Below are 27,672 nucleotides of genomic sequence, written 5' to 3' on the forward strand. Positions count from 1 at the left end.
AAAATAAAGGCTCGTCTGCTATATGAGCCTGGTCATGATTTTTCAAAGAAGCCATGCGGAAGGAGTGGAGGGTGGAGGAGAGATGAAGCAGAAGGAATATTAAATCCATCAAAATGGAGATCATCATGTATTAAATACAACCAGAATTCTAGCAGCACAAGCCGGCATCACTACAATGCAGCCCAAGACCAGACAGCATTATTGACCAATAGATTTTATATTTCAGAGGGTGAAGCTCTAAGAAACAGAAAGCAAAATAAACCACAAGGCAGGTATTGTGTGTTAATTCCCATAGACAACATAAAAGTGGGAAATGATTGAAACACCTACCGAAAACAGGGTGGAATAGGCAGAGAGAGCGAATTTGATGCAGTAGTAGCGGAGGGAATCTTTTGTCATCTTTGCAGCTCACGCTCTCGAGATGGCTTTGTGTGTATTGGACCCTCCTTGCTTGGACAATTTCAAAGCACTAGTTTTAGTGGCTGGAATAAAAAAAAAAAAAACTTAAACTTCAACTGCTCTCCACAACTTCCGCCTGAGAGAAACAGAAAGCAATTAGAGGGAAGGCAGCAACAAGAGCAGGGCAATATTAACCCTTTACTGCATTATTGCCTCATGGAACTAGTGTGTATTTGTTTCTCAAATAAACTGATCAAGATTTACTGCTTTTTTTATTTCAATGGAATATGGATATTCAAATAATCGGTCCAATCAACAACACAGGTAGCTGTCTAACCTCTGAGCTACCGTCTTTTAAAAAATAACTACGTTATAGGGAACAAATCACAGTAGGTCTATCACTTGTCTTGTCCTTTATGGCATAAAAAGCACATTGCAGTTCTAAAGTGATCTAGGGATAATAACCACTTTCATAAAGCTCTGATTTACAGATGTGGATATCAAAGCATCAAGAGGTTATGTGACTGCTCACGGTCAAAGAGGGAGTAAGTGGCAGAGTTGAAAATATAATCCAGATTTCCCACCTTCCAATCTTGCATTCATCCTTTAGTTACCTGCTGTGACACATGCTCTGGAGGTAGGCTCAATGTGTCCCCCCCTCCCAGATTAAATGTTGCAATAATCAATCAATAATCAAAACATTTTTCAATCTGTCATAAAATGCATATTGTATTTTTCAAATGTAACTGAACATATGGCTTCTTTAAGTGCAAATACAGTACAAGTACAAATTTGTACAAGTACAAATACAATCTGTGAAATGAACACTCAGTGAAAAGAGTCTTAAAACCATGTTTCAGCACTATGATCAGGCTAGGACGCATGTTTCTGTGAAAAAGAAAAAGTGTTTAATTGATTTCTCAGTAGATGGGGGAGATTTTCCTACATACACAGGAATGTTTCAGTTACATTCAGTTAGTTTCAGTTACCTTGCTCTGTATTCAGCCTTGGAGTGTGGAAAATGTGGGCTGTGCGCTCATTACCCAGCGTTTCACCTGCAAGCGGGTGGAGAAAATATCTGAATGTTAAAGTTTCCTGAGGGAAATGGATAATTTTTAATTCTGTGAGGGAAGCTGTTGCTTATTAGCTCCCTCTGAGTGGATCTCGTTTTCTTTTCCTATTCTCTGCCCTTCTCTAGTTTTTAAAGTGTATTTTATACACATCAAGTATATTTATATGACTATTAGTGTAGTGACAGATTTTAATATGTTTATCAATGAGATGCCCCATAGCAACCCTTCTAGACTGAGCCTTTGGTTTTTTTAATGAGCTAGCAATAACCAGCTCTGAAATGCTCTCTATATTGGTGCTTTATAAAAAAAAAATAAATAAAATGGTCAGGATGCTGATGGATTTCCTTTCTTTGTTCATGATTTCATCTGTCACAAAATGGGAGCTGCAAGCACTCCAGTGTGTTGATTCAAAAATAGCTCCAGACCTAGTTGAGTTCCCACACCCCCTCGCGGGATTATCATCGGTATGTTGTAATTGGACCCAACCTTTGCTTCCCATGTGCTCCGAAGCCAGCTGGATCTAAGCAATGTCCAATCTAGGGCTCATTCCTGGGTGCGGATCCTCTCTCTGACCCTCTTCCTTGACCTGTGAAGATCCGCATCCAACTGCCCAAGAGCCCGAACTCAGTATCTGATCTCTCAAGCCTGCCGGTCATTATGCATGCTCTGCTCGAATCTATCTCCATGGGCAGTCCGGACTGTAGTTTAACTCTTCGGGGACACGTGGCAGATAAAGTAAGGCTTTGCACAAGATTTTCTAAAACCACAGTAACTTCCACTCTGAAAGCACACACGAGTTATGGACCTTGAGGAAAACAGAAGCCTATATGTTCTCACCCACCCCTCACCACTGTTTGGTCCGATAGACCTCTCTGCACTCCTTCTGTCTGGTGGTGTTCAGCTAGTGAGAGGGGAGGCGGGAGCAGGTCTTGCCCTTAAATAAGGTTAGGTCCCTTCAGTCGCATGACCTACTGATCAGCTTCAGAGCACAAGTGAGATGGTTCAAGTCCCAGCCCCCTTCGGAGGGACTTATTTATTAATGGAAAGTTCAACAGAAATACAAGACAGGCTGTTATCTAGGCTCTTAGCCAGGAGTCAGATGCAGAGTTTCAGTCCCACATCCAAGCCCTTTGCCTGCAGAGCATTCTCAACCTGGATTTTTTCCGCTGGATCCAGGGCCTTCCTGCTGACTTCAGGTCTTCAACTGGCAGCAATGCAGCTTCTTACAGGCTGGGTCCCCTGCAAGAAGTCCATCCCTTGGGAGTTTTCCTGCTCTTTTTCCTGGGAGTGCCTCTATTTAAAAGCCTGTCTCTTGGAACAACCCCCTCCAGTTGAGCTCTGGTAGCCTTTTAATCAGGTTCACGTGCTCTTTATCCAATTAGCTGCCCACCAGTCACCTAGGCAGTAAATTATTTACAGGTGAGCTGAGATGGGTTCGCTCTCCTTTAAGAAACTGTCACAGGTAGACTGGGCCCTGACTCCCTTTTCAAGAGGCCAGTGACCCTGACACACAAACTCACTATTCTGACAAAAAATTGTGTCAGTTGCTTCAGAGAGGCGTCCGGCATTACAGTAAGCTGCCTTGGTCAGTTTTTGCCATCCCTAGGCAGCTGCAGCTACGCACTCAAAATGCAAGTCAGGTTTTTAAAAAATGGAGGTTCCAATGTCAAGGGACAGTCATATTCTGATACCGACTCACACACATTATAAATTTGTCACTAGTACATTCTATCTCTGTAGCTTCTCTAAGTACCTTCGTGAACTATGGTTTTGTAGCAGTGCTCAGTACATTCGGAGAGGAAATCCCCCAGGATTATTTCAGGGTTTGTACACTGGAAAGGAAGGTGGAGGAATTATTTTTCTTCTCCCATTAGTGGTAGCAAACCACCTCTATGAGAATAGTTGTGCTACATCTCACATGGCTCAACGGCTCTTATCCATTACCAATTGTTTCTCTTCTAGGTTGCTAGTTCAAACCAGGCCCAGTTGAAAGGTTACTGAAACTCATAAGCCATTTGATGGGTTGATGTCATTTCCTAGTGGATAAATTCCAGATCACAAGAGCCAGAAGTCCTTTTGACACTAATTAGCTCCCCACATTGGTACCCTCAGCAGGAAGGCCAAAGACCAGGAGTCTAATTCTGAAGTAACTCACTGAGTTCAATGAGAATTGCAGATGCTCACTGTTAAATTCCCACAGATATATGTGGGAGCTCCCTTATTCTAGAGGAAGGGAAACAAGCGCAAAAATAGAAACACCGCAGTGTTTGCACGTTCATCTCCTTCATAACAGGCATTAGCAATTCTGAGAAGAAAATGGCTGCTGTCTCTGAACACAGAAAGTTGTTAGATCTTGGAAGGTGCAGTACACAAGAGAAGCATCGCCCATTCACAGCTACATTCGCTGTGCACTGGGCCAGGCCATGACTGCGAATGAACACTGAATTCCCTTCCAGAAGTGACCCCATAGAGATCAGGGTTGAGATGAATGATGGCAGAAGTTTGCACTACCACTGCCTGTGCTGGATTTACCCTACATCTAAACAGAAGTTCAGTCTTACAGGCGTCAACAATAAATTAATTAATGTCTACAGGAACTATTGTACACCAACACAACTAAGCTTTGTCTGCACTAGTGGGAAGCATTTCACCATTACAACAGCACGGGTGCAGTTCCACCTGTGACAGTGTAAACACACTGATGTTCTAACTCTGTTTAGAGGAAGTCTAGACAATGCTATGATAGCTGGTTCACCCTAAGTCCCATTGTTGTTACCAGTGGAAAATTACCTCAAAAACGGTAGTGTGTAGGCAAGGTTTCAAAGTCCAGAACTCAGAACTGGACAGAACTGAGTCACTGCTATGAAATCAAGTATAGAAAATGGCTAACTGTCTGTTTTCAGCAGTATTTAACCTCCCCCCCACTCTCGAAGCCGGTCATTGACTGTGGTATTCTCTTAGCCTTATTTCTGTTATTCCAACCTTACAAAATTGCAGTGCTCCTCTGAGATTTGACAGGCCAGAACAAAGGGACGGAGGGTCAATAGGGACAGTCACTGTATCTTAAATTCCACACCTTTGTGCACAGAACAGTTGTCGGAAGACACTCATCACACACACAGAAATTCAAACCTCATTCTCTGCCCAGTGCATGAAATATAGATTAGAAATGTCTGAAGAATTTTATTTTGTAAACAGCATTTTTTTTTAATTGAGGTAAGTGGTGAGACCTACAATGGGAATAACCAAACACAACACTAAGAAGTGGGAACAAAGTTGGTATCAAACTTTATTACTGCTTAAAACGTTACACTGCCTTCTGTCGAGTCTCACCAAGGAAGCAGTGGAAGTCCTATCACTTGGAACATGCAAAATTAGAATGGATTAATGTAATTTATTGAATACCGCCCTCCAGTAGATGAACTGCAGAAGATAATCTTACCACTACTTCTACAACCACCAATTATCAGATCTAAGCCATTAGCTCAAGTGGTAATGCTAATGTTTTTAGACCTGAAGGATAAGCTCTCTATCCTTGAGGTTGCAAATATGTGGGTTAACGGAGGACAGTGCAGTCCAGATTCATGCAGTGCATGAGGCACTCATTATAAAAGCCCTAGAAAACACACTGGGGGAGGGGGAAATTCTGCATTTCCAGAGGGACTGACAAATTGACCCAAATAGAACTTTTCCATCTCTTATTTTGTATGAAATTTGCTAGGGCCAGTACAATTCCATTGGGATCGATGTTTGAGGGGAGAAGTCAGATGGGGCCAAATTTCTTCTTCGTTTATACTTTACAGAAAACCCATCAGTTTCAGAGGGATTGCCAGGCAGAGGGCAGTTCTGGATAGATTGGATTCCATTTTAAACACACTTGCAGAAGTTTGGATAAGCCAGCCTGTGAGAGTCAGAAACAGTTGCAGATGTCACATTTTTGACAAGAGCAATAAGAATGCATCAGCAACGAGTGACACATTACATGCTCCACTTGCCATGAATTGAATTGTTGCCCATAGGAAAGCAAGTCCCACAAGTCAACGTGGCCTGCTGCTTACTGTGCATCTTCACAGCTCCACAACATGCTCCTTTCTACTTCACTTGATTTGGATCCTTTTAGTAAATAACGTCAAAAAGATTCGCAGTTGTGTGGTTTGACGGGGTAATTTTGAGATGCTGCTGCTGCTACCTCATGGCGTGTTCAAATGAAGCGGAGCAGCATGGCTGGGATTGCATTCTGGGGCCATGAATAATGCACCCCTGAGATGCTTTTGAAGGCATGAGGCCACTGCAGCTATGTTTGTGCAGCTGTCTGCCTAGCCAATATTACTGCCTTTTTTTAAAAGATAGTTTAGAACGTAATTGGGAATACACGCAGTATTGGGAAAATCAGAGCCATGACACACGTGTTATAGACTGGGCTGTGAAATGGCACTAAACGGTAATTCCACAGAACCTATGACCAGATTCTCTTATCCACTCCCCCAAGCAGAAGACAGATGGAATTTAGGTGCGGAAGGAAAAGGATAGCACTAGGGCCCAGGTCCTCCGGGGATTTAGGTGCCTAACTTCCACCGTTACTGATTGGCACATCAGTGAAAGGCAGCCAGGTAGAAAGGATTTATAAGAGGCAAATCAACTTCCCTTTGTTTACACATCGGTAAGAGGAAAGTTGACACCCATGGGTGTTGAACCTGCTGCCTATGAAATTCAGAGATAAAGTTAAAACTAACTCAATAGGTGTTACAGCTGCTTTACCTCTATGGGGAGAAAACACCAGGTACACTAAAGGGCTCTTTAATCTAGCGGAGAAAGGCATAACAAGAAACAATGGCTGGAAGCTGAAGCCAGACAAACCCAAATTGGAAAAGAGGCACAGATGTTTAACAGTCAGGGTAGTTAACTATTAGAACAAACTACTGAGGGCAGTGGTGGATTCTGTCTCCTGATATTTATTAAATGACGTAAAAAATCATCAAGAATGTCATAGGTAAAATGTGAGTTCTCTGTCCTCGCAGAAGGCAACTAGGGTGACCAGATGTCCTGATTTTATAGGGACAGTCCTGATACTCAGGGTTTTGTCTTATATAGGTGCCTATTACCCCTGTGCCCTGCCCTGATTTTTCACACTTGCTATCTGGTCACCCTAAAGGTAACACACCTCCCCCTTTTATGTCAGAGCACAGGATGCATTGTTCCATTTAGGAGGTTGAATTCGATATGGCATCACAACAGGTAGAACCATGCCCTCTATTTCAGCTGCTACAGTTTTCCTAACTATCTCAGGAGATGTACATGACCCTAAAAGATACCAGATGCTCAATGATTACATTAACATCCAGCTATCAAGAAGTAAATTGTTTTTCATCAGCCAAGCTGGATCTGCCTGGTATTTAATCAGCCATGGCAGAGAAACGTTGCCAACATCATTTACACAGAATCGACCTGATTCTACAGTCCTTGTGCAACACCAAATTCCTATAGTCTTCAAGAGGCAGTTGGACTCACGTAAGAACTGCAGGACTAGGCTAAAATCCTCTCTCACCCTTCCCTTGCCATGGACTCAGATTAGTTTTCTTTTATTTAATAATCAGAATAGGGCTCTTCTGCTATAACCAAGTTATTGTTTAAGGCAACAAATAGGACATGATCCTTCAACCCTTTCTTGCTCGCATGTCCCCATTCAGTTCAAAGAGAGTATCAAGAATACGATGAGTGACCCCCAGCATGGGCCATCACCAAAGACAGAACCCAAGACTTTCAGCTCTACAGTACAGTTCTCTACCACTTGAGATAAAGGAGTAGTCTCGTTAGTCAGTAGCAGTATGCTCTTATTGTCTCTCCCTCATGATGCACTTGGCTTGTGTGTAACACAAGGAAGGCAGCACCAGGCTCAATACAGGTAACTATTATACAATAAAAGAATAACATCTCTTCCCCTTTGACCCAACTGAAGGCTTTTTCAGGGTCTTTTCCATCGGTTGTATCTTATCATTTGACCATCTTAAAGCACTTTTAAAATATTACATCTCACCATACTCTGTTTATTATTATTCCCTGTTTACCAATAGGGAATCTTGATTGAAAGATGACCTGATTTACCAAAGATCTCTCACAGAAGGTCAGTGGCAGACTGGGACACGGAATCCACAAATCCTGATTTCATCCTTGCTCTAACCCCTAGACCACATAACCCTTTCAAGGTTTGTGACAGAATCCTATGATCATAGTCATGGCCCTTAGTCCCGTACTCTATACATTGAGTCATACTTCACAAAGCTAATGCTCAATGCTTTGGCTTCACAGTGAACATTTTCTTCAGTTCTGTCCACATGGGTTTGCAGCCTCCCCAGTCACTGAAGATTTGCTTTGAATTTCGGCTTCAAAAGAACTCCAACTCTCATAATAAAAACAACTAAAAATGCAAAGTTTCTCTTGGTTTCTTGGAGAAGCAAAGTGAAATTCACAACCAAAATTCCCATGATTTCAATGCAACTATTAACAGACTAAGTTGGCTAGAAACTTAGCCCAGGAATGTTGAAAAGATTCATGAAGCTCTTGAGGAATGAGGTCTACATATTGAGCTACTCCAGTTGGCAAGGTCTGAGGCTTTGTGATGTACATATCACACAACTCTCTACACCACAATCCTTTGTCAAGTGGGTACTGAGATTTCATACCACATTTACAAGCTATGCAACACCACAATATAGAGGTGGGCCTGAACAAAAGCCTGGATATAGGAACTCTAGATCGTCATACAAATGTAAATTTTCCCCAAAAGCAAGAGGTTTAGATTGGGCTATCGTCATCCAAGAGCAGTTCTATCTTCAAACCCCAGTCTAAATCTCAGCCTGATATGTTAGTTTGGCAAACTTATAAGCAACTGAAAACAGGATCTTATAAATGGGAGATGTTAAGCAACCTTAAATAGAAGTGGCATTACCTGCTCTGCCTAACTCTCTCTCTCTTTCATATTCAGGGAACTTTAGCATCAACTCTAAAGTTATATTCCAGTAAGAAAGTTGTTCCACCCACAGCTTGTTGCACTATTGATCATAGACTACCAGCCCGAGGCAGAGGGAGAAACCCAGTAAGTGGCTGCAGCTAGCAATGTACAGCAGCCTCCCTCGCAGTATTTCCTCTCCCAGATGTCACCGATCCCCTTTGTTAATTACTAAGGGGTTCAAATGACTCAGTTTACAATAAGAAATGCTGTTGCAATGCATGGGATGCACTCAGCTCCTGGTGCTAAAGAGAGAACTCCTGCATATGTTAATCTAGAGAAGGGTTAGAGACATGGCATATTTGCTTAATTTAAAATACTTGAACGCAAACATCACATCAGCTATTTACTCAGATCAAGTGATTGTTTTCCTGAAACAGAGGAGCTATTTTGACATGACATTAAGTTACATTTCCCTTTGCCATGGCACATACCCTTTGCAAGCCATTTTTCTCTGAAGAGAAATGTAATCATAGAATCATAGAGTTGGAAGGGACCTCAGGAGGTCATCTAGTCCAACCCCCTGCTCAAAGCAGGACTAACATGGGAAGGTTAAAGCTCTGACTGTGTTTTTGAACTTTGCATCCTGATCCTCAGAGGTGCTGAGTGACTCTGCAAGATGCTGAGCACCCTACCCCCTGCAGGCTCAGAGATGGAATCAAGAAGTCGATGCAAGGATCAGGCACTCTTGCTGCATCTAGATCACCTAGAGAACAGGCAGCCTTGTTTCTTTCTCCAGGGCTGATTACAGAGCTATTGGTGGTTTTTAGTTTAGACAGTACTGCAATAGTGCCTGTTTTTATTTTTATACAGTGGCTTCAATTTACACGTCCCATTTGGTATCATAAATGCCATAGTCATAGCTGCAAAGATTTACTGTTTTCTGAAATGCTCAATTAATACTTTGCCCGCACTGCTGGAACGAGCTAAAACAACTTGTGTTTAACATGGTTAGTGTAGCCGTGTTACTATTGCCGGAAGATGTTTTAGTAGCACGGACAAGTTCTCAGAAGGAGTAGTGAGCTAGTCAGAACCATGGTCAAGACTAACTCCCTTTCCTCACGCTTGAAGTGTTTGAATATACACGAGGCTGAACTGAGACCACAGAGGCGTATCCCCTAGGCTCTGGAGAGAATATTGGTGGTTTAGATCTGAGGCCAGATCCACATTGTGCAAATGGCTCATGTATTTAAGGACTGGACAAAAATACCAGAGCCAAACTTTGGAGTGTTCAAAATCTGAATCTAGATTTTGTAACGTGAGGCCATCTAATTTCAACCTGATTCTGAAAGATGGTTTGCAAGTTGCCTTGTCCCACACTAGACAAGCACCACAGTTTTATACAAGTTTTAGAAGGAAGGATGTTTACAAGGGAGATGGACCAAACTAAGTAGAAAAAACTTGGATTCCTCCCAGAAGGGTATTTGCCTTGTTGTTTGGACTACTGTAATCACTTAGCTCCAAGCTTGGATTTGGCTTGAACAGAACCCTAGCCTAAACCTGATTTGGATCCGAACGCAGCTCATCATTGGGTTCATAATGAGACATTAAGCCATTTTTAAAGGATGTTGCAGTATGTAAAACACACAAATGGAAAAACACCTTCTGCTACACTGATGCTGTTTTGCTTCTCAAACATTTTTCAGATCCTTCAGCTTTTACAGTGGGTGGGTGCTGAGATTATAGGGCATATTTTCAACTCATTGCACATAGAAATAGCTGAGTTTGGTGACTAATTTACCGCACACTCAGCTAAATATATAACCTGTTTTCTTCATCTTAATTAGCAAGTACATTTAGTATTTAGAAAGTGAGGGAGAAATGGCACTTTGCTGAACCAGGAGTAACACAGGCAGGTGTTGTTAAAGGCACTCTACATACAGTACCTATGAACTTAATCCCAATCTGCAGATAACCCATTCCTGATGCCTCAGAGACACCCCTTGGCCCTTGCTCTGTTCTGCAAATACTTCAAAGCCTGCAGGTCCTTCCCACTTTTTGAAACCTGAGCTCTCATATAGTTATGCCAATCTGCCTGAACCTTGAGCATGTGTGGGTGCATGTACACGGCAGCCGGCACCAAGACCCCCAGCCCGGGGAGACAGACATGTGAAGCTTGAGTTAGGATGCTAAGAATAACAGCAGGACTGTTTCACCTCAGGCTGAGACTCGGGCCCTGACACCTAGGAGGTTGGGTCGGGTCGGGTTGAGAGCCCAAACTGCTGCTGGAACCAGAACATCCTCATTGCTATTGATCGCGCACTAGCGTGAGTCTGCCTACTCCGCCCACCAGCGGTATAGACACACCCCGGGAGTCCTGCCATACCGACCTGGCCTCTACACGGCTCACATACCTTTGAAGATTAGAGGAGTGGCAAACAGACCTGCCAGTTTGGATGGTTTGTCCCAGCGGACGTGCTTCTGAGCAATTCAGTGCCATTTGTTCCAGGCGGTGCTGACACCACACAAGTGTGATGCTGTCTGGCCTTCAGGGCACTGCTCCACTGTTTCAACTGTAAATTCTCCAAAGGAGAGACTTGGTGGGGACGAGATGGAGACACAAATCCATCCCCTGGGCCAGTGCTGAACCCAGCTCAGACACCAAGAGGGGGCAGTCCGTGCTGTCTCGATTTGGAGTCTGTCAGGGCCCAGTTTGACCCACACCTCCCCAGGCACAGTTGAGGACAACCCAAGTAGCTACCCTAACTTGTGCCCTGGCTGTAAAAACCCCCATGGGCCATTACATGACCATGAGCGCCCTAGCTGTCTTCTCACCCCTCCAGTGCTAGGGGCTCTCAGGATGATGAAACTTAAAGCCAGCTACACTGGCTTTGCAGCTGCTGAGGATGCTCCTATATGCAACCTACATGCAGATGGGGCACAAAATCACAAGCATCTAGTGAACAGCTGTATGGAGAAGATGGATGAACTGATTTTAAAACAAATCCCCTTGGACCTTTACTGCTTTCTAGAACTGAAACTGAACACAACCTTGCTGATGATTCTATAACATCCAGTTTTGTTTCAATATTTTAAATCAGCCTCTGCAAAAGGCATATCATGACACCATAGTGCAGCATTTCGGGCCCGTTCAGAAGAAGGATTAACAGAATTCTCCAAAGACCTTCTCATCAAGGAGCCAGTTCAATTTTGTAGGGCCATGAAGCCACATTCTACCCTTTTGTTACATCCTTGGTGTCCCCTGCATTCCAAGGGGTGTGGTTTTTATGGGGACCGAGTAGAAGTAAAAGCAGAATTTAGTCCATAGTATTTTGATAAGCATCTGAAGTTTTGGACAATTTGAGTGTTTTTTGAATAAGCTCTCTGAAAGTTTGACCATCACCAGCTAGGAACTGTGGGACAACAAAAACTGAAGGCTAAGAACTCCATGCGAGCCTTCCCTCTGGAAAGAGCCGATAGTGTTCAAATGAAACAGCAGTCCACAAACTCTGCTGGGGAGAGTGGAAGTAACAGGAGCTGGAGAGAATATCAATATGGTCATTTTTATTTCCCTGAAAGCCCTTCACAGACTTGTATGCTGCTTTGAGCTACTAACAAGCATAGGAATCTAGGATTCAGGTATTTATTATTAATGCAAAAGCAGGTGAAATTCACATACACCGTATTTTAAACGGCAGCTATCTTCTATATTCAGGGGCTCTGCATATTTCCATGGAACCCCCTCACTACAAGATGCTGTTGGACTGTGCAGAGAGGCCATGGGGTGGGTGCTGAGTTATTACTGAGAATTCTTTCTTGCGTGTCTGGTTGGTGAGTCTTGCTCACATGCTCAGGATTTAACTGAACGCCATATTTGGGGTTGGGAAGAAATCTGTACCCAGGGCAGATTGGCAAAGGCTCTGGGGGGGTTTCACCTTCCTCTGTAGCATGGGGCACGGCTCACTGGCTGCTGGATTCTCTGTACCTTAAAGTCTTTAAACCATGATTTGAGGACTTTAATAGCTCAGTCATAGGTCAGAGGTCTATAACAGGAGTGGGTGGGTGAGGTTCTGTGGCCTGCGATGTGCAGGAGGTCAGACTAGATAATCACATTGGTCCTGTCTGACCTTAAAGTCTATGAATCTAATGGGCAATCAATCGGATACCCCAGTGCCTCTGCCAATAAATTGTCCTCCCCCTTGAGCAATTTCTATTTGACACAAATGTCAGTGATACCAAAGCACCACTAAGAGTCCTTGATGGGGCTTCCTCACAGCTTATTTGATCCTTGAAATTAGAAGTCACAGTGCATCCGGTACCATTAGCCAAGACAGACATGTGGAGGCTAGAATTTTGCTGCCAAATACCTCCTGTCATTTCCCCTCAATTACATTTGCTGCTTGATTGGTTTGCAGTATGCGGGAAAGCTGAAGGCTATTGTAAGCTCAAATGCACTGGTTCACTTAAACCCTGACCTGGCATATTCAGGAAGGAGCCAAACCTTATTTGTTGGCTTTAATAATTAACAAAACTCTGCTTCTGGGAGTCCCTCAGAAGTAAACAGGGCTAACATGCTGCCTGGTAAGGCTAAGAGAATGATCACCTTAGCATTCAAACAGTGGATGTGACAATGCTCTGCACTTTCATAGTGTATTGTGTTTCAGGAACAAAAAGCATTGTCTAAACATTAATTACATCCCACAAACCCATGGTGCCAGAGTTAGGGGAGGCAGGAGACCAACCTGCAGGGGCCACCCGGCAACTGTCTATGTAGAGATCTTAGATATTTACATGCCCCACCACCCAAATCACCATCACATCTGAGCACCTCGCTGCCTTTAATACATTTATCCTCATGATACCCTAGTTGGGGAAGTGAATCCCAGAGAGACTAAGTGACTAGCCCAGGGTCACCCAGGATGTCTGTGGGGGAAGAAGTATTGAATGCAGGTCTCCCACAGCTCAGGGCAGCACGCTTAACCCCTGCACCCTCTTTTCCCGCTATGCAATAGGACTCCCATGGAATAGAATCCAAGAGTCCTGACTTCCTGTCGTTTGCTCGTTCAGATCACACCATTAGCATATGCCACCGTATTCCTCTCTCTAGCTGCCCATAATGAACTGTCTGTATTGTTCTTGCTGATAATTTTATTTCGTCATTTACTAAAGGCTCTGAAAATAGGCAGTATTCAGGAAACCATAAATGGTTGAAATGCCACACGAACATGTACAAGTAGTTGGAGCCTGGCTGGCTTTTTTATGATTTTAGCTAACGATTTTCATTCAAAAAGTGAGAGCTGGGAAAAGACCAATCTTGTGTGTCATAACAAACTGGCCTCTGTGTGCACATACCACTGCCCTCTACTGGGTAGAATAAGAGCCGTTCAACTGTGTGTCATGGATCCTTGACTACTTTTGAAGCAAGAGGATCTAGTTTGTGTCCCTACTGTTGCCAGTCCAAAATGGCCACAGCCTGTGGCATCATGACAGCCAGGAAGTTCTGAGATATCCACAGCTAAACATCTCCTTATGTGTCAGGAATAGGGTGTGTCACAGGGAGTGGACTTTGTGCTTTCAGTTTCCCTCATTGAATCAGTGCAATGTTAACTCCTTTGGCAAGCTGCCTGCCTGGCGGAAGCACAAGCGGGTGGAGGCTAAACTTTGCTCTCTTTTCTGGGTAGTGATCAGCTACAGTGTATGACTGCAGCCGGGGACAACTGCTGTAGGTGCTGGCTCTAGGGAGGGTTTAGTGACCTGGCAAATTCCTGCCCCACCCAGCCTGCAGTCACTCATACACTGAAACAGTCACTAAACATTTTTTCTGGCCATAATATTGTTTTGTTGGGTGAACACCTGTTCTACCCAAATGGTAGAGCTGGTTCCTGGCAGCTCTCTCATTTCTACTTCCAGGGAAAGAGTTACTCATTTTAAGAGAATGGAGGAAAATATATTCCCTCTCTCCAGCCCAACCAGTGTTATTTCATTTCAGAGACATTTCAAGCCAAGCCTGTATGCTGGCTTTAGGCTCAGTTGGGGTTAGGAATTCAGGTCGAGATTTGCTTGCACCAACACTCGAAAGCTGTTCTCGCAAGATTTCAGCCCCAAATGGCAGAAATCTCATGAAAGCAGCAGATTCAGCTGCAACTAGAAGATAGGCTCCTTAAAGGTTTGCAACCAACCCAAAACCAAGGGACAGATTCAGAAGCCCAGGATTTGAACCAGACTCTCCCACTCCATTCTGCCCCTGTCAGTCACAAGCATCTCAGCCAACTACATTCTGCATCTCAGCACACAGTGTCTCACGTTTGGTTCCCACAAAGACCAGTCCTCAGCAACAGTCCTGGCATCATGGGTCAGGAATCTCAGAATGGCTGAACCACAATGGATTGACATGCTGTAAGTTAATGCACTAAACCCTCACAGGGTCAAATGAGACAGCTGTCCATGCAATCCGTGTCCCCATGTGCATTCATAATGCTGAATGTATTCAGCAAAGCTGCTCATTCCTTACTCTAACAAAGACCCTTAGCATGTTACTAACATAGAACAGCAGCATGGCAAACCCACAGCAGAACCATGTCATCCAGCTGACATAGCAGTGTTGCTGGTTTCTGCTATGCCCATTTAATCTTAAGAGAGATGTTTGCCCAAAAGCAACAGGAAGATTTCCAAGAACAGATGAGGGGGCAGAGCTGCAGCTGGTGTAAATCAGTGTAAGTTCACGGAATTCAACAAAGCTAGGTCCAGTTACACTCATGGTGCCTCAGGCCTGAGGGGCGTGACTGACTTATTTATTACACGTGGCTTGAAGGTGCTGAACATGGACAAAGCAGTAAGTACACAGGCCAAACACCCAGGAAAGCCACAGTGAGCAGGAACATCAATGGAAGGAGCTTTAGTCCACACTTCAAGCTCCCACACTTCAGAAAGGCAGAGAATGTCATGCCAGGAAGGAGGCAGCCATGCCTAGTGGTTAGTACAGGGCAGGAGGCCAGGTCCCCATGCCAACTTGGGTTCAGACCAGACAGCACAGCTATGTAAACGTGCAAGGCTCAGGGACACTTTACAGCAGTGAATGACGATCATTTGGTGGTTGACTTAATAAGGGCAAAGGCAAGGTTCTCTGTGACTGCCCTGAGGAGACACCACTGCTGGATCTTATTAGTTTCTAATACATTATTTGCTGATCTAATCATTGCATTGTCATTTGCAAACTTAATGTCTAAGTCGTTTATGTTTATGTACAAATATATCAACGGAGAAGCTGAAGGTTAAATAATTAAAGAGAAGAGCTTAAACAATATATTCATCTTGCAGTAAAGTGTCACCACATGAACTTTGAAGAGATCTTTGCAATATTCTCTCTCAGCCACTAGATGGAAGGCAAGACACAAATTCCAGACCCTGGGGTATTCTATCACTTGTCAGCTTCTTCCTCTCTCAGCCAGTCTGAAGAAGAGCTCTGTCCTCTTTCATAAACAGAAGTTGGCCCAATAAAATGTTTTCTCTCTCCCACCTCATCTCTCTCATACCCTGGGTCCAAAACAGCTACTCCACCACTGCACAGAGGCTTACAATTAACATCTGTCCTTGGTTACCTAATGAGGGGCTCAGTCTTGCAAGGTGCTAACCACTCTGGCCCCAGTCTGGTGAAGCAGTTAGTTAATTACAGGCTCAACTTTCTGCCCAAGTGAGTTCCCAACCCATGTACTAAAAGTTAAGCCTGTGCTTTCATGCTGTACTGGAAGAGGACAAAAATGCCCAGCATCTTGCAGGATTGAGCCCCAGATTATTAGGAAAGATGGCACCTTTTGTTCCTGTGCTATCCAATACTTTCTAACCTTATCTTTCACTCTTCTTTATAACATTATACCAAATATCTTTATGAAATCCATCCAAGTAGAATGTATCACTGCATCAGTTGCTCAGTTCTCTTGAAGTACATAGGACTTGGCATACCGACTCAGATTGCTGGTCCCTTTAAATCTCGTATCTCATCTCTTGCACGGACTTAACTTAATCTTCAAAAATAGGGGACTCCCACTACCATGCACATAGTTAGTTATGCACTGCTATAAATGGATGGAGAAGAGTCCTTCCCCCCTTTAGCATTCACAATTAGACTCTGAAGAATTAGGCTGGATAAGCCCTACATTAAAATGTTACTACTAGTCATAAAATCCTGCAGCCACCTTTTAAATCCAGCTATAGTATCAGATCTTGATTCTGATCTCACTGACTAGTGTAATTCTATCATTTGCATCTGATACCCACCAGTATAAGCAGCATGAATCCATTTGCCTTTTGAGTCCATGCCCTTCTGGGGCAATGAATTCTGTAGGCTAACACCACATTGCATGGGGAAAAAAGGAAGTGGTGTCTTGTTCTCATATTAAAGAACAGCATAAAAAGGATTGGCTGAACAATTCTTACTTCACCCTTCTTAAGTCCTTCAGTAATAATGCAACATTTTTCTCAGACCTCTATCTTCACTGACTTTCTCTGGATTTTTTCATTCTCATCTAGGTCTTTATTTTAAGAAGCAGCAACCAAAAGGATACTGTACTCAAATGAATGTGTTTCATATAATCTCATTTTTGGCCCCCTGGCATCCTGTTTTAGCCGTTAGCGCTTCAGTGATCTGGGCACATTGATTGCCAGAGCATCCTGAAAGCTCAAAGAGAATGAGAAGTTGTAGGATCTCAGCCAATACACTTATGGGAATTCAGACTGTATTTCCCAGTGGGCAGTACTAGACAGATACTCTGGTAAATTTCATCCATTTTGCATTGCCCCGTCCCCCAGAGCATTTCCAGGGCAGACTTTCAATAGGATTTGGGCACATTAACTATCCTTTAAATCTTTGAAAGTTTCCCTTAAAGTCCATCTGGAGCTCCGCACAATTCCTTATTGTTTTTAATGAAGAGGGAGAAAAACCAAAAACAAATAAAAAACCAACTTAGTGTCCTCAGCAGAGGTCTCCAATTTGCTCTCCACTTCCCCTTCCAAGTCATTAACAACCTGATTGCTTCCTTCTTAATAGATTATACTGAAACCTTTGCATCACTCTAATGATCATCAAGCTAAAATGATTAAGCAAAGTTAGCCAACAATCACATTAGCGGATAGTGATGATGACCTAAATGTTACGAACACAGCTAGCTTAATAGTAAAGGGAATGAACAAAGCATATGGAGAGTGATGCCTAAGCAATGGTTATTTGAATTGGATATACAGCATGTGAGAAGCACCAGAGAGACAGTCCAAAAGACCACATCCCCTGTTTATCACCAACCTGAGTGCCTTCTATGAAGAGGTGACTTGCTCTGTGGATGTGGGGAAAGCGATGGACGTGATATACCTTGACTGTAGCAAAGCTTTTGATACGGTCTCCCACAGATTTCTTATCAGCAAGTTAAAGAAGTATGGGTTGGATGAATGGATTATAAAATGGATAGAGAGCTGGCTAGATCATCGGGCTCAACAGGTAGTGATTAATGGCTCCATGTCTAGCTGGCAGCCGGTCACAAGCGGAGTTCCCCAGGGGTTGGTCCTGCGGCCGGTTTTGTTCAACAACTTCATTAATGATCTGGAGGAGGGGGTAGATTGCATCCTCAGCAAGTTTGCAGATGACACTAAGCTAGGGGGAGTGGTAGATATGCTGGAGGGCAGGGATAGGATACAGAGTGACCTAGACAAATAGGAGGATTGGGCCAAAAGAAATCTGATGAGTTTCAACAAGGACAAGTGCAAAGTCCTGCACTTAGGATGAAAGAATCCCATGCACAGCTATAGACTGGGGACTGACGAGCTAGGCAGCAGTTCTGCAGAAAAGGACCTGGGGGTTACAGTGGATGAGAAGCTGGATATGAGTCAGCAGTGTACCCTGGTTGCCAAGGTGGCTAATAGCATATTGGGCTGCATTAGTAGGAGCATTGCCAGCAGATTGAGGGAAGTGATTATTCCCCTCTATTCGGCATTGGAGAGGCAACATTTGGAGTATTGTGTCCAGTTTTGGGCCCCCACTACAAAAAGGATGTGGAGAAGTAGGAGAGAGTCCAGTGGAGGGCAACAAAAATGATGAGGGGGCTGGAGCACAAGACTTATGAGGAGAGACTGAGGGAACTAGGCTTGTTTAGTCTGCCAAAGAGAAGAATGAGGGGAGATTTGATAGCAGCCTTTAACTACCTGAAAGGGGGTTCCAGGGAGGATGGAGCTAGGCTGTTCTCAGTGGTGGCAGATGACAGAACAAGGAGCAACGGTCTCAAGTTGCAGTGGGGGAGGTCTAGTTTGGATATTAGGAAAAAGATATTCCCTAGGAGGGTGGTGAAGCACTGGAATGGGTTACCTAGGGAGGTGGTGGAATCTCCATCTTTAGAGGTTTTTAAGCTGCGGCTTGACAAAGCCCTGGCTGGGATGATTTAGCTGGAGTTAGTCCTGCTTTGAGCAGCGGTTGGACTAGATGACCTCCTGAGGTCCCTTCCAACCCTAATCTTCTATGATTCTATGATCATGCACACACATAGCAAGTACAACAGCAGTTCAAGCTTCCCGCATGCTGTCCTGGAGTTGGTCCTTTACCATTGACGAGTATCAGGGATGTACTTGTTTGCCAGACAGATTTATTTTGCCACTGACTGTCCTAATGTCAAATGCATGTAATGTTACTATGGGTTTGATATTGATTTCTGCAGGACTGCATTGTAACTAACTACAGATGAATATATTACTGTAAATACCTAGGTTAGGCTTAGAGCTCCAGACTGATTGCTGAGGTTTGGGACATGTCACTAAATCCCTGAGCATTTCACACTTACACAACCCTTTCCCTGACCCTCTTTTTTCCTCCTCACTGAATTATCTACAAGATTGGAGTGGGCTGACAGACCATAACCTCATGCAGAAGGCATCTGTTCAGCTATTAGCCATTTTTCAGAATGACACAACAGGACCTAAATTATGGAGACTTCCATTTAATCTAAGGAAATGAGGTGCCGCTAACAATCTCATGCACGTTCCTTTATGAAAGCAGCCATACTTTAAGAAGATAGAGAGTGAAATGCAGATGATATCATCATCTCATGCCATTGAACAAACCCCAGAGAGCACAGGTGCATTTTCAATAGGCATTTCATGTGTTACAATACCATTTGATTGAAAAGAAAGAGCTGCTAAATTGCCAGAAATCAGTGACCATAATATACCATAGAATATTAGTGTGTTTCAGGATGCTGACTTTTCCAACTGCACTGAAGAATGGAGGGCTTCCCTGCCACCCACAGTGAAACTTTCTAATACCCATCATTGTGATCTGGTCCTAAGCAACCACACAGGTGAATAAACTCTCCACGGCCAGCTCCCAACACAGCAGGATCAGACCTACCTGGATCTGGATCAAGCGCTGCATAGTCGACACACCCTCTTGCAGGCAATTTGCTTGGGAGTAGATGAAGCTGGAGTTCTGTCTCTTCTCCCTGATGCCAGCTAGTAAAACTGTCTGGATGTGAAAGGGGGAGTATGATGGGGTTGCTCTACTCACCATGGGATGGCACTGCCTGCTGAGGGTTCTGGGGATTAACTCGGTCAGGCCAACTCCCCTTCCAGGTGTTACTCCCCATCAGTTTCTCCTCTGCAGCCCCTCGCTCGCTCTCAGGAACCGCAGCTGTCCTCTCTGGCCGGAGGGCTGACCAGGCCACTATCCTGGTTTCCTCTCCCGGGGGAGAATGTCAAGGTTGCAGCTCTCCAGCAGTCTCAGGCAGCCTCTCAGTGCCACTCCCACAGGAACAGGCAGGGGAACCCAGGTCCACACTCTATTCCGGGTTGCAGCTCCAGGACCCTCTACACAGCAGTCAAAGTCCCTATTGTTCACCTTGCTGCCTTTCCCTGAGCTGCTTCCACCCCTCCGGGCCGTCCCCGCTCCTCCGGGCTTGCCAGTCTCCTCAGGGAGTAATTTTAGGCAACTCATCACTGCAGCCCCCCACAAACACTCCTCCCTTTTCCCAGGGAGTAACTGCAACCTTTCCCAGCTGCCCCTCCTGTTGCCAGCCTCCTGGCTTTTGCGGAAGTCCTTCCTGTCCCTCGCAGGCGAGCTTTTCTCTCTCATTTTCTCTCTCCAACCTAAAGCTCCCCTGTTTGCAGCCTAATTAGCTGATTGGGCCCAGCTACTCTAATTTAGCTCTTGAAGGGCTAGTGTGTGCAGCACACCCCATCACAGGGTGTATGCCTCATCCTGGGGGTCCCATAGCTCTGCTGCCCTTCCTCAAGCTGTAGGGCATAAATAGATCATGGATGGGGTCAAGACAACGTTTCACCTCCGGATATTGTATGGTATTAGGAGGGGTTTATACCTTCTTGCGCACCACCTGTCTTTAGCCACCATTGGGACAGGCTAGGCAGGAAGGATCATTGTGCAATTAAGGACTGGGATTCATGCAAACTGGTTCTGACACAGATTTCCAGTGTGATCTTGGACAGGTGTCTCTCTCTGCCCCATTTCCCTCCCCCCCAATCTATAAAATGGGATTATAATACTCCCCTACTGCACAGCAGTGTTTCACTTATATTTGTCCTGTAGCACTTTAAAGACTAACACATTTAATTTCTGCAGGCATAAGCTTTCGTGGGCTGCAACACTTTGTCAGATCTGACTTAGTCTTTAAGGTGCTACAGGACTTTCGTTGTTTTTGCTGTATACAGACTAACACGGCTTCCCCTCTGGAACTTATATTTGTGGTGTGTTTAGATGAGGTCAGTACCTAGCTAGAAAGCTAAACCACTGCACCCAGATCCTCAAAGATACTTAGGTTTCCATCTTGATTTCAATGGAACCTAAATGCCTTTAAGGATCTGAGCCGCGTCTTTGCTAATAAATCAGTTTTTGTTCCTCCGTTTGTTAGCCCCAGAAGAAATCACACAACTGTTTGCTGGATTCTTTCCAATCATATTTCATGCTACTTGCAGATCCCAGCCTTTGTTTTGAGGGATGCCACTGATGCCAAAGGGAGACAAAGCAAAGTTTACTAGTGTCCATAACTTCATTAGCTGATAGTTAAACTAATCCGTACCTCGTTCGTGAGCTTTGATGTGGGATTTTTAAAACATAAACACTTCTCTCCAGCTAACCCTTTGAATGAGCATGTGGTGTGTGTTTCTTTAGACACTGTCTTTACTGCAGCAACTTTGAGTAGCAGCTCCCTGAGCCATTGGCACAAGACCTTAGCACAAGACGTTCAAGGGCTTTTGTTCTTCGAAAATGGTGACTGAGCTGGCTAAGAATAGCTGGCCATGCTCGTTTTGAAATCTGCCTAGAGAACAGCAAGTCGTCATTTGTTTGCTTTGCCTCTCTTTCTAACAGTACATTTGGAATCCACATCTGTCATATTTGCAAGCCAGCCAACCACTTTCAGTGTTTGCCATTCTTCAGCCAAACGTCAAGTCATTTTTCTTCACAAGGGTGAGTAAACCAGGCTGTTGGCTTTCAATGAAATATTGCAAATTGCCACTCTGCAAGTGGCAAGGTACATCTTACAACCAGTATACCCTGCTGTGCTGTTTTCACCATGCTTCTCAGTGTCAGATTAATGCTCCAACCTGCTTATTAAATACACAATTGAATGAAAGGGCCTGCCATGCTGCAATTACACCGCTGTAACGACATGACGGCCTATAGTTTTACAGGCAAGCAGTGATTAAATTCCAAATGTTAATCCATACCACCACAAACAATGAGACAGCTGTGAACAGAGGCCATAAAGGACAAAGGGGCACCACAGGCGGCTGGGAGGAGTGATTGCTTAATGCAGTTAAGTTAGTAATTGGGGATACTGGAAGATTATAAGTAGTAATAAAACTGTAGCATTAATGTGCAATTTTCTGATTTGCAAGATGCTCTGATTAAATGTGTTTGGGGCCAGCATGCTAATACTTAACATGCAATAGATTCTGAAAGCTTGCTTGCCACAGGCCACATTGTGCCATTTATGCACTGGCCAATGCTGCAACATCACAGCACCTCAGGGGAGCTCTGTGAGGGCTGCCCTAGGATGCTGGTATTCAGTGTCAGTGACTGGAATGCGGAGTCAGGGGTCAGACCCCAGAGTCAAAGTTAGAAGTCAGGAATTGAAGCCAAGGGGTCAGAGCAGGAGTCAGAGGCCAGGTGTCAGAGCTGAGGGTCAGATCTGAAGTAAAAAGTTGGAGCTGAGCTAAGGCAGGGAGGCAAGGTAGGAACAGGACTGAGGCCAAGGCAAGAGCGGGGCTGGGACCAAGCGGGCATGAAAGCTATTGCAGCTGTGGACAAATGCTTTGAACAGTGGCTGAATTTTGGAGCCAGTCTGCTGTCTCTTGCAACCAAGCAGACAGTGTAGCCAGTCAGGCAGCCTGCTACAGGCCAGCTGCACTCGTTAGGACATCCAAAGTCTGGCCTTGCTTCTGACATTCAGACGGCATGCATGTGCATCCTGCATCATCCCTCTGGAGCTGGAGTCCTCTGTATTGTTACATGCAAATGAGGAAATTCAGGCAAAAGCATTTTGCTTTTCATCTTTCTCCAGCTGTGCACTCAGGGGGCCAGAACAACAGAGAACATGACCCAGATGAGTGGTCACTCAACAGGAATTGTGAAGAGTCTTCAGGCAGCCCAGAGGCTAAATGTTGTTCTAATCGATGTTTCATCAAATAATTCTAAATCAATCTGTACAAAACAAAGTTTGCTTGCGAGCAATAAGATGGTCAAAATTCTTTGTGTACATTTATGAATAGTTGGACCAGTTCTCCTAATACCACTTCTCCATCTCTTCATCCAAGTCTCTAACCACTTTACCCCATTCCTTAAGCATCAGCACTGCCACGGGGTAGCCACTGTCTGCATTTTACAGATCGGGAACCTGACGCATTTCTCCAAGGTCACTCAGCGCATCAGTGGCAGAGACAGACTGGAACCCAGAAGCCCTTTGCTTGAACCTCTTCCCAGCATGTTCTCACTTAGGCCTTGTCTACGATGGCAGCGGCGTGTAGGGAACATGTACCCACCGCCACAAAAAGTTGTCCGCATCTATTGCGAGGCCACACGTGGCGGGGACAGACTCTGGCAGGAGGAAGGCAGTGGGACACTACACTGCTAAAAATACCAGTGTGGACATGGGATGCACTACTTGGGTATCTAAAGGGCATGTAAGGAACATACCCTACAGTTCTGGCATATCTTTACTCTACCCGCCTAAGCCATGCCTCACCGTCTACACTGCTATTCATAAAGTGTAGGCCCAGCCTTAAATGCTTCTAAAACGGTGCCTGTCCAGGGGCAAAGGCCTCCATGAAATGCTAAATCAATGGGCTACATCCTCTCTGGAGCTCCTCCCAGGAGCACACCAGAACAGTTGGCATAGACCTGCAGTGCTCACCTGGTGAAGCTAAAGAGAGGTGATGGGTCACTCAAGGTGACAAAAATTGGGTTGCTTTGGGCTTTTGTATAGCAGGGAATCTACCAGGAGACAGGGAACAACAGTCTGGGAGCAGAGATTCAATATGGGGAGAGTGCCGAGTTCGAGTTCTGGGAGACACTCATAAAAACTACCACAGTCATGTCCCAAAATACTTCAGTTTACAATACGCTGGTTGCTATAGGCACTTGGAACTTTTTCTGTAGAAAATACTATAGTATCTAAAAGAGAAGCAGAATGCTACAGTCAACAGGAGGAGGGGGAAAGAAAAGGAGAGTGTTACAGGGCTTATGGAAAGGGGCAAGGGCAGTGTATAAAGAAGTCAGGAGGGCTAGGAGAAAAAGGATGCACTGAATGACAGAGGTTGGGAAAAGCAGAAGGAATATTTGCTCATGTGCTGTACCACGCTCTCAGCGGTTAGAACCCAATTTCTGTGCATCTCCTATATGGGAGCCTATGGTATGTGATATCAGCAGTGCCAGGGGCCTGGCCACCAGGAAACCTCAACAGTTTTTATGTTAGATTAGTTTCAGCAACAGGTGCACCCATCTCTTAAAAACCCATTAGGTCTTTGACAGTGAATATGGAGGTCACTGTTGCCAGATTCTTAAAGGATGCATGGAATACTCAGACTGGGGGCGAATACCAAGAAAACCTCCTGCTCATGGATACACAAGAATATGTGGCACCTGTATTGACGGATGTATTTAGAAACACCTACGATCTGGAGATTAGGCAGATTTATTGCTCTGCTGAGCTGGGATTTCAGGCATTTGTGAGGCTTAATTGATTTCTGTAGAGCACTTTGAGGAGCTCAGAGGGAAGGTGCTAGATACTTAATTTCCACAGGTTGTGCCCTTGAAAAACTCTGGACTTCTGCTTTAATATGAATTTGTGTGAAGAAATTGTACTGCACTATGGAGAACGGGAGGCCAAGACTAGAGAGCTGGAGTGGATGGATGAGGGTGTTCGGGGATAGGACAGGCAGCAGCATGGATCAGTTCCACAGAGAACTCTGAAAATCAAGAGATCAATTGGGAAGTGGATTGGGAAAGGCTAGGAAATGTGTGAAAGTGCCAGGAGAAAATATTCCCTCTTCCTGATGAAAAAGGAGAGTCTGGCTGCAGCATTCTGGATCCAGTGAAATTAGAGAGATAGTATAGGTATAGGGAGCTTAAGGAAGAGAGAACTGCAACAGACAAGATGAAATGAAAAGCATCAGTAAAGATAACAGTGCAAACAGAGGAATGGCAGAGACATATCCTTGTAGAGGAGACAATGGGCAGACTTAGGCATGTGAATAACTCATTCATGTGAACCCATTGAGTTCAATGCTCCAGATCCACAAAGAGACAAGGAGGGTAAAGTAATATCTTTTATTGGACCAACTTCTGTTGGTGAGAGAGGTGAGCTTTCAGGCCACACAGAGCTCTTCTTCAGACCTGAAGCTTGTCTCTCTAATAACTGGAACTGACATGGCAACAACTACGCCAGACCCCCAAAGGTATTTAGGCTCCTAACTTTCATTAGAAGTCTGGGCCATTGTGTCCCAGTGTTTCTAAGATTAGGGTCTTAGATATTTTAGACCGAGAGATCAAGGTCAAGGATTTAAAATATATTTAAAACCCAAAGACAACACGACAACAAGATACTCTAATTCATTCTGCAAACTTGAGTTAGCGTTTATTTATGTTACATTAATGTAACAAACTGAAATAGACTATTTTAAATTCATTCTAATTCATTCTGCAAACTTGAGTTAGCGTTTATTTATGTTACATTAATGTAACAAACTGAAATAGACTATTTTAAATACATATCTAACATTTCCCAGCCCTTGTTAATAAAACATTTCCTGTTATTTTTTTCTTCATGTACACATGGAGATTTATTCAGAGAAATTAATATTTAATAGTTTATTTCCAGGATAACTGAGATACCTGGATTCCTTATGCTGAATAAATGATAAAGCCACAGGCTGCAGAATTTATTCACTATATTAGCAAGGGACCCTGTGTGGGGAAAACTTCACCGACTGTGTATGGAAGTTGGCAGAGTAGGTGTAATTATCTGCAAATAATTTTGAGCATATATTTATGTTGTCTTGTTTTTAAATGAAAAACTACTTGTCAGATTAATGTAAGATTTCCGCAGAGTGAGAATCAAAGCAATTAGGAAACTGTAATGTCAATCCTAATAATTACTCCTTGGGTGATTTGACCCACTTTTTCCTGATAAAATTCTACTGTGGGATTGGATGCACTCTATTAAATCTGAAGTAGAGTGGCTTGGTTTTGGTGAAGATGTGGTGGAAGTGATTGAAAGCTGAGTTTAAAATCGGAAGCTATCATCCACCTTAACTATAGAGGGAGTAGTGCCTTTCCACAATACATCTTGGTGGATGCTACACAATTTTATTTTGTATTGCATCTAATGGACAGACTTGATATAAAGCATAATAAATGATATGCACATGTATCACTGCCCTCTATTGGATGGAATGACTAACCTGCTCAAGTCATGTGACTATATCTAGTGGCGGCAGCATACAAAGGCAATCAACTGTAGTACTACAACTAAGGGTATGTCTACACTGCAGAGTGAAGACGACTTACTTAAAGTCGACTTTCACCTGCTGATTTTTAGAAGTTGGTGGAGCATGTTCACACCATGCTGTTTGTGCCAGTCTCGTGAGTCCATACTCATCACGCTTGTGTCGACATTCAAAGCAGTGCACTGTGCGTTGCTATCCCACAATGCAGCTAGCAGCGGTGGCTGTTGGGATGAGTTTCATCGTCCCATGATGCAGATAACAGCACACTGGCAAAGCCGGATGGCTTCACTAAAGCTGCTGCTGCTACTCAACAGTGCACTTGAGTGCATTAATTAAAGAATCTCTAACCTGGAACACCAGTCTTTTCTTTCTCTTTTAATAAAGTGTTTTGTGTCAGGACTCTGTTGAACAAAGCTCAGTATATTTCCAGTTTAATTACAAAGCTAAATGCTAGGTGTAATGGGCTTGTATAGGCTCATCAATTCTTTGTCCTATTGTTTCTCCACATTTGTCAAAATAATGACAGAAAGTATCACTTCTATGATTCTATGTCCTACATAATGGTGGTTCTGTATCCCGAACAGGACAGAATATTGCTGGAAAGCAGGTAAAATAGACTAGTAGGAGGTAACAGAAACAGCAAAAACAGCTTTAGACATTAATTGGGAGAATAGGTATTTTGGGGGTACAGTGGCGGAATCAAAAAAGGGGTTGTCCCAGTAGGAGACCAGCTTCCTTCTATAAGTTATTTACAATGCCGAAATCTCTTGTCCAAGTCATACAACTACCTGCACAGTCGCTAAATTGTTCTCCAGTTTGCCTAGGCCCCTAGTTCCTACCCTGCTTTCTTCTGCGCCTAGCAGGATGCTTAAAAACCATTCTAAGTACCTTATCAAACACTGTGTCAGCAGAACTAAGGAAGTAAATAGGTGATACCTTGCTTATCAACTACATCTCCCCTTGGCTGAGAACTTGGGCTAAGATTTAGCCACCGACACGTGCCTGTTTGCATCCATTTTTTTCCATCAGAAATTCCAATCTGCGCAAAAGCCTCCGTCTCTCCATTTCATTCCGTTGCCCCCTACCTATCTCTGCCTTCTTCTTCCATCATCACTATCCTCTCAAGAGCTCAGCTGATCAAGAGGCCAGCTGCAGCATAGCTATCTGCATCCAGCAGCCCAGTTTGAAGCTGCTCTTTCTAAAGGTATTTGGATGGCACGGATCACCTCAATACCTAAAGGGTCAACTCTAGCTTCCACTGAA

General features: G+C 44.0%; 1 long non-coding RNA gene across 2 annotated transcripts in view; it reads right to left on the minus strand.

Annotated features, from left to right (window-relative positions):
- Positions 1-27,672, minus strand: part of LOC137142887 (uncharacterized) — a 215,560-nt gene that overhangs the window by 20,919 nt on the left and 166,969 nt on the right. For both annotated transcript variants that reach the window (XR_010917029.1, XR_010917030.1), the window contains exons 5-6: positions 1,389-1,454; positions 331-482 (exon numbers count right to left, since the gene is read on the minus strand). This is a non-coding gene — a long non-coding RNA (uncharacterized lncRNA). The remainder of the gene's footprint in view (positions 1-330; positions 483-1,388; positions 1,455-27,672) is intronic.

Source organism: Emydura macquarii, unplaced genomic scaffold (assembly GCF_026122565.2).
Source record: "Emydura macquarii macquarii isolate MOO-44397 ecotype Brisbane River unplaced genomic scaffold, CSIRO-AGI_Emac_v2 contig_3278, whole genome shotgun sequence".
Taxonomy (NCBI): domain Eukaryota; kingdom Metazoa; phylum Chordata; order Testudines; family Chelidae; genus Emydura; species Emydura macquarii.